Raw genomic sequence first — 8715 nt, 5'->3', positions numbered from 1 at the left:
AAAATTTTCATCGTGTTTTACCATGTTGGCCAGGCTGGAGGCACCTTATTTTAAATTGCAATTCACCATCCCCAGCCCAGCCTTGCCTTGTACCCTTTCCTTGTTTTTCTCCAGATCATTTATTATGGTCTGACACTCTTAAGTATTTTACCCATTTGTTTTTATTCTTGCCAGTGGGCTACACTAGGTTAAAGGTCATGGGGTCAGAGGTCTTGGGATTCATTTGTGCAGGCCGGTTGGCCAGTGACCCACCCAGCAAGAAGAGCAACGCCTGGCACCAGGACGCCTTTGATCCTGTGAGTCAAGGTCTGGGTGACGTGGTGTCCAGAGGCTCTTGGCCCAGTTGCCAAGGAAAGGGACAGCCTGTCGATTGTGTTTTGGGCCTGTGGGGTCCTTCAGCACCTGGAGCCACAGCCGGAGGGTTCCTTCCCAGCACTCCCAGCCTGGGATAAGCCCCTAAGTGTCCCATTATGTACCATTCACTCTTACTTTGTTGGCCCCATCCACAGCCGCTGCGTCCTTTTGTCAGAGGGGCCTGGGAGGGCGAGGGGCTATTACCACAAGGCCTCATTATTCCCAGCCAGAGTAGTAATGAGGAGTCCCTTCCCCAGACTAGTACATTTTGCAGGGCCCCTCCCATTTAATAACTATAATAAAGGCCACCATTTATGAGTCCTCTCCTACACCAAACACTTTACATACATTATCTCATTTAATTCCCCCGACAGCTCTGGGAAATAGCTACTATTTGTATCCCCATTTTTCAGATGAGAAAGCTAAGACAGAGACTACAGTTTCTTTCTCCTCGGCTCAGCTGTACAGGCAAGGGTAGGGCAGGGACACAACAATGTCCCAATAGGGACAACTGATATTCAGAGAGGGGACGTGGCCTGGGGAAGAGCACACTGCAGATTAGCAACGGGGCAGCAAGATCCCCTTCACTGTGTGCAGGGAAGGGCAAGTGCAAGCCCTCAGTTCTCCAGGTGACGTCTCACTCCTGTCCCCCAGCTGCAGTAGGGGAGTGGTCATCACTGTCTCACCCCTCACGGGCAGGTGCTTCAGTGACTTGCTCATGTGCACACAACTAGTGAGAATCCAGGTGCTCTGTCCACGATGCCAACTAGGGGATGGCAGGTGGAAAGGGAATCATCCTGAGAGGCTCCTGAAGGACAAGGCTGAGTGTGGGCCACCATGAGTGGGCCCAGCTGGCTCAGCAGGAGGCAGGAGTAGAGTGATGGAAGGGGAAGGTGAAGAGAAGGGACTGAAATGCCGCTGGTTCCTCTCTTTTTTTTTTTTTGAGATGGAGTTTTGCTCTTGTCGGCCAGGCTAGAGTGCAGTGGCGCTGCCTCGGCTCACTGCAACCTCCACCTCCCCAGTTCAAGCGATCCTGCCTCAGCCTCCTGAGTAGCTGGGATTACAGGAGCCTGCCACCATGCCTGGCTAATTTTTGTATTTTTAGTAGAGACAAGGTTTCACCACGTTGGCCAGGCTGGTCTCGAACTCCTGACCTTAGGTGATTCTCCCGCCTCAGCCTCTCAAAGTGCTGGGATAACAGGCATGAGCCACTGTGCCCAGCCAGAGGTTCTCTTATGCTCTGGCATTTGGGGTCAAACACTGTCCTTCTAGCCTAAAAAAAAAAATTTTTTTTCTAAATAAATAATTTCTTCACGTGTAATAAAACTTTTAAGGTGCAGAGGCTGGGCGTGGTGGCTCACGCCTGTAATCCCAGCACTTTGGGAGGCCGAGGCGAGCAGATCACGAGGTCAGGAGATCGAGACCATTCTGGCTAACACGATGAAACCCCGTCTCTACTAAAAATACAAAAAAATTAGCCGGGCGTGGTGGTGGGCGCCTGTAGTCCCAGCTATTCAGGAGGCTGAGGCAGGAGAATGGTGTGAACCTGGGAGGCGGAGCTTGCAGTGAGCTGAGATCACGCCACTGCACTCCAGCCTGGACGACAGAGTGAGACTACGTCTCAAAAAAACAAACAACAACAACAACAACAAACTTTTAAGGTGCAAAAGAGTATACTATACTGTAGGAGGTCTCCTGTCCGTTGGGTCTCTGCTACCCAGCTCCCATCCCAGAGACAACCCACGCGCCTGGTTCCTGGTTGTCCTCCCAGAGCTACCCTGTCTCAGGCCTTTCATTTATAAAGGTGAATGCCCACCCCTCACCAGGCCATTCATTCGTTTGTGTCCTGAATAAGTAGTGAGCACCCTCTCAGCCTGGTTCTGGGTTGCCAGAGATAACTGACCCTCAACTCTGAGGGGAGCCCAGGGATGGAGGGGAAAGGAAGACCCCCCCAGTGGCACCATGTGGCTGGAAGTTCATAGGTAACAGTAAGCAGAAGGGATGGCTTCCCAAGGAGAGGGAACAGCATGTGCAAAAGCTCAGTGGTACGACACCACTGTGCGTCCAGGTTCACAGGGTGCTTTCTGTATGTATGTATGTGTATATTTATTTATTTATTGTGACAGAGTCTTGCTCTGTTGTCCAGGCTGAAGTGCAGTGGCCAGATCAGCTCACTGCACCCTCTGCCCCTGGGCTCAAGCGATCCTCCCACCTCAGCCTCCTGAGCAGCTGGGATTACAGCCCCATGCCACCATGCCCAGCTAATTTCTTTCTTTCTTTCTTTTTTTGAGATGGAGTCTCACTCTATCGCCCAGGGTGGAGTGCAGTGGCGCGATCTGGGTTCACTGCAAGCTCCGCCTCCCGGGTTCACGCCATTCTCCTGCCTCAGCCTCCCAAATAGCTGGGACTACAGGGGCCTGCCACTACGCCCAGCTAATTTTTTTGTATTTTTAGTAGAGACGGGGTTTCACCGTGTTAGCCAGGATGGTCTTGATCTCCTGACTTCGTGATCCACCCACCTCAGCCTCCCAAAGTGCTGGGATTACAGGCATGAGCCACCGCGCCCGGCCCATGCCTGGCTAATTTTTTAAACTTTTTTTTGTAGAGATAGGGTTTCGCCATGTTTTCCAGGCTGGTCTTGAACTCCTGGGCCCCAGTGATCTGCCTGCCTCGGCCTTTCAAAGTGCTGAGATTACAGGCGTGAGCCACCACGCCTGGGCCCACAGTCTGCTTTTTGCATGAGAGGCAAGAGAGCGGCCTGCACACACTGGGTGAGGCTGGACTCCCATAGCCAGAAGTCTTTGGGCTGCAAGCTGCACACTCTTGACCTCCAGCCTATAGACTCTCAGAGTCTAGAGAGGGTTTGACCATCTGACCCATCCCAGGAAGAAGGAAGGGCCTGAAAAGGGCCACCCCTGGTCTTTGGGACCCTTGACATCTACTTAGGTGGGGGAGCGTGTCTCCTCCTCAGTCTTTTTTTTTTTTTTTTTTGAGATGGAGTCTCACTCTTGTCCCCCAGGCTGGAGGGCAAAGGCGCGATCTTGGCTCACTGCAACCTCCGCCTCCCAGGTTCAAGCAATTCTCCTGCCTCAGCCTCCCGAGTAGCTGGGATTACAGGAGCCTGCCACCACGCCCGGCTAATTTTTGTATTTTCAGTAGAGACGGGGTTTCACCATGTTGCCCAGGCTGGTTTCGAACTCCTGACCTCAGGTGATCCTCCCGCCTTGGCCTCCCAAAATGCTGGAATTACAGGCGTGAGCCACCACGCCCGGCCCTTCTCAGTCTTTACTGTGTGGTTGTGAGGATTAAGTCAGTTTGTCAAGTGCTCAGTACAGCGCCTGACACAGACTACATTTTCAGTTGTACTCTATGTGGGATATAATAAATTCCTCTTTAAAGGTTTTAGCTTGTTAACTTCCTTTAAAATTCAAGAGGGAGAAAATTGTTAAGTACAATGGGTTCTGAGTCCCTCTCCAAAGAACCAATGTATCAGTATGTTTAGCTCCCCTGTTCTTTGTTCTCCATTTTATTTTTATTTATTTATTTATTTATTTATTTATTTATGTATTTTTGAGACGGAGTCTCACTCTGTTGCCCAGGCTGGAGTGCAGTGGCGCGATCTGGGCTGAGTGCAAGCTCCGCCTCCCGGGTTCATGCCATTCTCCTGCCTCAGCCTCCCGAGTAGCTGGGACTACAGGCGCCCGCCACCACGCCTGGCTAATTTTTTGTATTTTTAGTAGAGACAGGGTTTCACCTTGTTAGCCAGGATGGTCTCGATCTCCTGACCTGGTGATCCGCCTGCCTCAGCCTCCCAAAGTACTGGGATTACAGGCGTGAGCCACTGCACCTGGCTTATTTATTTTTTGAGACGGAGTTTTACTCTTGTTGCCCAGGCTGAAGTGCAATAGCGCCATCTCGGCTCACTGCAATTTCCACCTCCTGGGTTCAAGCGATTCTCCTGCCTCAGCCTCCTGAGTAGCTGGGATTACAGGCGTGTGCCACCACACCCGGCTAATTTTGTATATTTAGTAGAGATGGGGTTTCTCCATGTTGGGCAGGCTGGTCTGGAACTCCTGACATCAGGTGATCTTCCCGCCTTGGCCTCCCAAAGTGCTGGGATTACAGGCGTGAGCCACAGCACCCGGCCTTGTTCTCCATTTTAAAGTTTAACTTCCTCATTCTTTATGTCTCCTTGCCCCTAGTCTCAGTAAACAACTCCCTCCTAGCCTCTATCACCTGCTCTGTCCTTAGTAACCTGCTTTGTCCTTAGTCATCCTTAGTCACCTGCTCTGTCCTTAGTCATCCTTAGTCACCTGCTCTGTAACCGTCCTTCCCACCAAAACTACTCACCCCACCACTCCGGCTCCTACCCTCGCTCTCTTTAAAATAGCCAATCAGAATTAGCTTAGACTATGCGGTCCAACCCTAGCCAATAGGGAAAAGACATAGCAGTAGGGACTAGCTGCATTAGGGATAAGCCCCCCTTCTCCTCCCTTGTCTGGTGTGCTCTCACCATTGCTCCATCCACTAGACACACCCTGCTATAGAAGTAAATTGCCTTGTTGAGAAAACTTTTGCCTGAGTGCTATTTTCACTTTGCGGCACCGAGCATTTACTTCCAACATCTGTTATAATTATTCCAAGGACACCTCTCTTTCCCGTAACCATCCCGTGTCTCAGTGTCCTCTCTCTGTGGGGATCTAAGCACCCTCTTTTTTCACGCCCAGCTCCCAGAAGTCTTCTCCAGGCCTCCCATGACTCCGTTAGGCTGCAGGCTTCATCTTGGTTTTCCAGGGAGGCCATTAAGGGAAGGACTGGCCAGAGCATGTGAGCATGTGCGCTGAGGGCTCAAAGTGAAGAAAAAGACTTCCTCTCCTGGCCCTTCAGCTCCGCCTCTCCTCTTCCACCTCCCTTAAAAAAACGCCTGACTCATTACAGAGCCCCAGCAGCCAGGCCCTGGCTGAAGCCCTGGTGAAGCAGCAATTAGATCATTAGCACCAGCCCCAACCCACCTGCTTGGAGCCCCGCAAACACCTTTTAATTATAATCCCTTAATCTCCCTCAGATGGCGGGGCTGGCTCTAGGGCTTTTGCCCTGCACAGCCCCTTTCCTTCTCTCTCTTTCCCCAATTAAGGGGTTCTCTTGGTAGAGAGCCCCTTTCCCAGCTAAAGGCCTCTCAGTCCCGGGAGGAGCAAGATCTGTTGCTCTGTCTCTTTCTCCATGGGCAGTGGCCTCAGATATCCGTGCTGGTCCACCTGGAGGCTCCCTTGCAGGCAGGGCTGAAATCCTCACAGTGTGCCTCCTGGCCTGGGGACAATTGCTGAGATGCCTGAAGACCCTTTGTCTTCTCCTTTGGTCTCCTCTTGTCCTGGTTTCTTTGTGTTCTCTGGGAAGCATCTCCCACTGGCCCTTTTACAATGACTTCTATTTCCCTGTCAGCCCACTCGGGCCACCCTGTCTGGGCCAGTGGCCTCTTTGGCATCTCCTTCCAGGAGCCACCAGGTTCTGTCACAGGTGGAATTGAGGCCAGAGCCCTGGCAGAATGTCTCCTGGTGACCTCCAGCTGACCTCAGTAGAGCTCAGCCTTTCCCTCCCACCCCCCCAGGCCCACTCAGGACCCTGGCACCCTCAGCCACATAGGGGCTGGCAGAACATCGGGTCGGTCTGTATCCCTGGAGCTTCGAGCAGGGCAGAGGCAGGAGGAGGGACAAGATGACCCAGCATGTGGCCCTGTCTGAAGCTGAGCCTGGATGAACCTCTTTCCTGGGAAAGTTCTGTCACTAATTGACTTGCAAATGCCTTGTTTGTCCCCAGATTCATAATTAGTGCTAAGTATTTCTAGGGCCCCATCCTGGAGGGGCTTTTTTTGGGGGCAGCCTGTTCCTATCCCCCTCTCTGAGGTTGGCCGGGCTGGGGGTGGGCAGAGCCGGGCACCGGTGCCCAGCTGCCATCCAGCGTTCCCACGGCTATGGTGCCAGCGTGTGAAAGGCGAGGTGCGGGGGGCGCGGGGGCTGGGGCTCCCCGCCATCCTTCAGCCGGGACCACGGCCAAGCCCCGAGGCTCCAGGAAACGACAGAGCTGGGGAGCGGGCTGTGGCAGCGGGTGGGGGCTGGCACCCCCAGGAAGGAGAGCCCAGCCGGTGCTGGGGGCTGGCATCAGCCGAGCCTCCGGCACGATGAATGGGCCAACAAGGGGCCTCTCTTCCCCACAGCGTCTCCACAAAGGCTTTGGCTGCACCACTGGATGTGGGGGGCCAGGGGCCACCGGAGGAAGAGGAGAGGCTATTCTCAGAGACCCCTCCACTCCTGGCCTCTGCACTCCTAGGAATGGGCTGGGGACCCAGGAGCCAGAGTTTAGGCCCAGCTTCTACTTGGATCTGCTAAGTGAGGGGGCAACTGTTTTAACCTCTCTGGGTCTCAGTTTCCCCCACTGGATCATCCCTGGCATCTTTCCCAGCCATGATGGTCCCCTCCTGGTTGCGGCCCACCCAAGCTCCCCCAGTAGCCTCCCCTGGAACTGCACTGGCAATTCTCAACCCTCTTCAGGCCCTACCTTGGCTGAGACCCAACTGGACCTCCCCTCAGGGTATATCAGGCCCCTGATCCAGGCACAGCTCTCCAACCCCTAGGGCCCCTCATCTCCCCTCAGGTAGGAAGAGCTGTTCAGTGTCTGCCAGGAAGCAGTGGGAAGGGTCTAAGCTGTGGCTGCCTCCCATAAAGTCGGACAGGCCAGGGCCTTGCCACTTGCAAACCGTGTGATGTGGGTGAGTCTCTCCGCTTCTCTAGGCCTCCTCTGCAAAAGGCCTCACAGGGTTATCACTGGGATCCAGTGAGACTGAGTGGAAGGCATTCTGAGCGGGACTCAGCAGGGAGTGGCTGCTCAGTCGCGGCTCCTTTTCTCCTCTTCCCCAGCCTCCCTCTCAAAGCTTTCTGTGAGTTTGCCTGTGTTTTCCTGTGGTTGAGATGTCCTTTCATTGTGCACCCCTGTCTTTTTAACCTGGCCCTCTCAGCAGCCTCTCTATATTCCCTATTTCATCTCCAGTTCCTTTCCCAGAACTAGCCATTTTTTTTGGTAAGTCCTTCCTGAAGTCTAACCTTCTATTGCAGGTTGCCTCTCCCTGGGCCTGGACTCTTCCCAGGCTGCCCTGCAGCTGGAGCCCAGAGGGAAGGGGAGGAGGTGGGCTCTATGGTAACCCTGAGAAGAGAATGCCCTCTCTCCTCATCTGCATACAGACGGGCTCATTTGCATACAGACAGGCCTCATCTGCATATGCTCAGTGGGACTCTGAGAGCACATTCCAAAGTGTCCTGCCTGGGTCCTCCCACCCCAGTCCTGACATCTCTGTCCAGGGAGGGGCCCTTCTCCGCCCCTTCTGCCCCTGTCTGGGTCTGGGTCATTCTGTTTCCAAAAGGCAGCCCACCCTCTGGGGCCCTCTCCTGCTTGCTTTTCTTTCCTGTGCTCAGAGGAGTCCTTTCCACCCACCTCCTCCTCCCTGCCCCAGCTCCCCCGCTGGGAGCCTCCCCTCCAAGCCAGAGGCCAGGAGAGGAGGCAGAGGGCTAGCCACAGTGGCCAGCTGCCTCTCCCTGCTCAGGCCCCCCAACACCATGGTAAGGAGACCACGAAGACTGATGCTCAGGTTGTGGGGTACAAACAAAAGCAGGGGGAGGAGTGGGCAGACCTGGGAAGCTTCTTCCATACCGATCGACCCCAAGCCAGATCTTGCCTCCATTCACCCCACCTCCCCAGGGCCACAGGGGGTCCTGGCAAGGCTAGGAGTGGGAGGGCCCCGAAATGAAGGCTGGAACCTCAGAAGCACTGATGAGCGCCCAGGCGTGGTGAGACTGAGCTCAGCCCCTTAGATATGCCAGACTGTGATGCAAAGGAAATTGCCTTCTCCTCCCAGCAGCATCCTCGGTCTCGGTCAGCCCTCCAAGTCCCAGTTTTGGGGCTCCTGGACATATAGGTCAGAGGGAGCCTGGGATTCTTCCCCTGATGGGCCCCCACCATGCTGAGGATCCTGGACATAGCCCTTCTCCTCTCTGGCCTCAGTTTCCTCTATAAAATGAGGAACTGAGCTAGACCAGGTGGCTCATTACGTGAGCCCTCCTCCTGGAAATAGTGCCCAGGCGCCTAGCCAGCATTCTGCACGCAATTTTAGTATTTGCAAGCATCCCCTGAGGTCCAGATTGACCTCGAGCTAAGAGTCCTGGTCTAGAAGAGCTGAAAAGGCTGCAGTCAGTGTTTAAATGGAAAGGAGGAATTTACACACATGTGCTTGGATGTCTATGGAGTAACCCGGGGAGGACTCAGGTACCAGTTGTTGCCTCTTGGGAGAGGAGGTGGGTGGCTGGGGACAGGGGT

Source organism: Pongo abelii, chromosome 1, assembly GCF_028885655.2.
Source record: "Pongo abelii isolate AG06213 chromosome 1, NHGRI_mPonAbe1-v2.0_pri, whole genome shotgun sequence".
In the NCBI taxonomy this organism is placed as follows: Eukaryota; Metazoa; Chordata; class Mammalia; order Primates; family Hominidae; genus Pongo; species Pongo abelii.
This window is presented reverse-complemented; position numbering follows the sequence as displayed.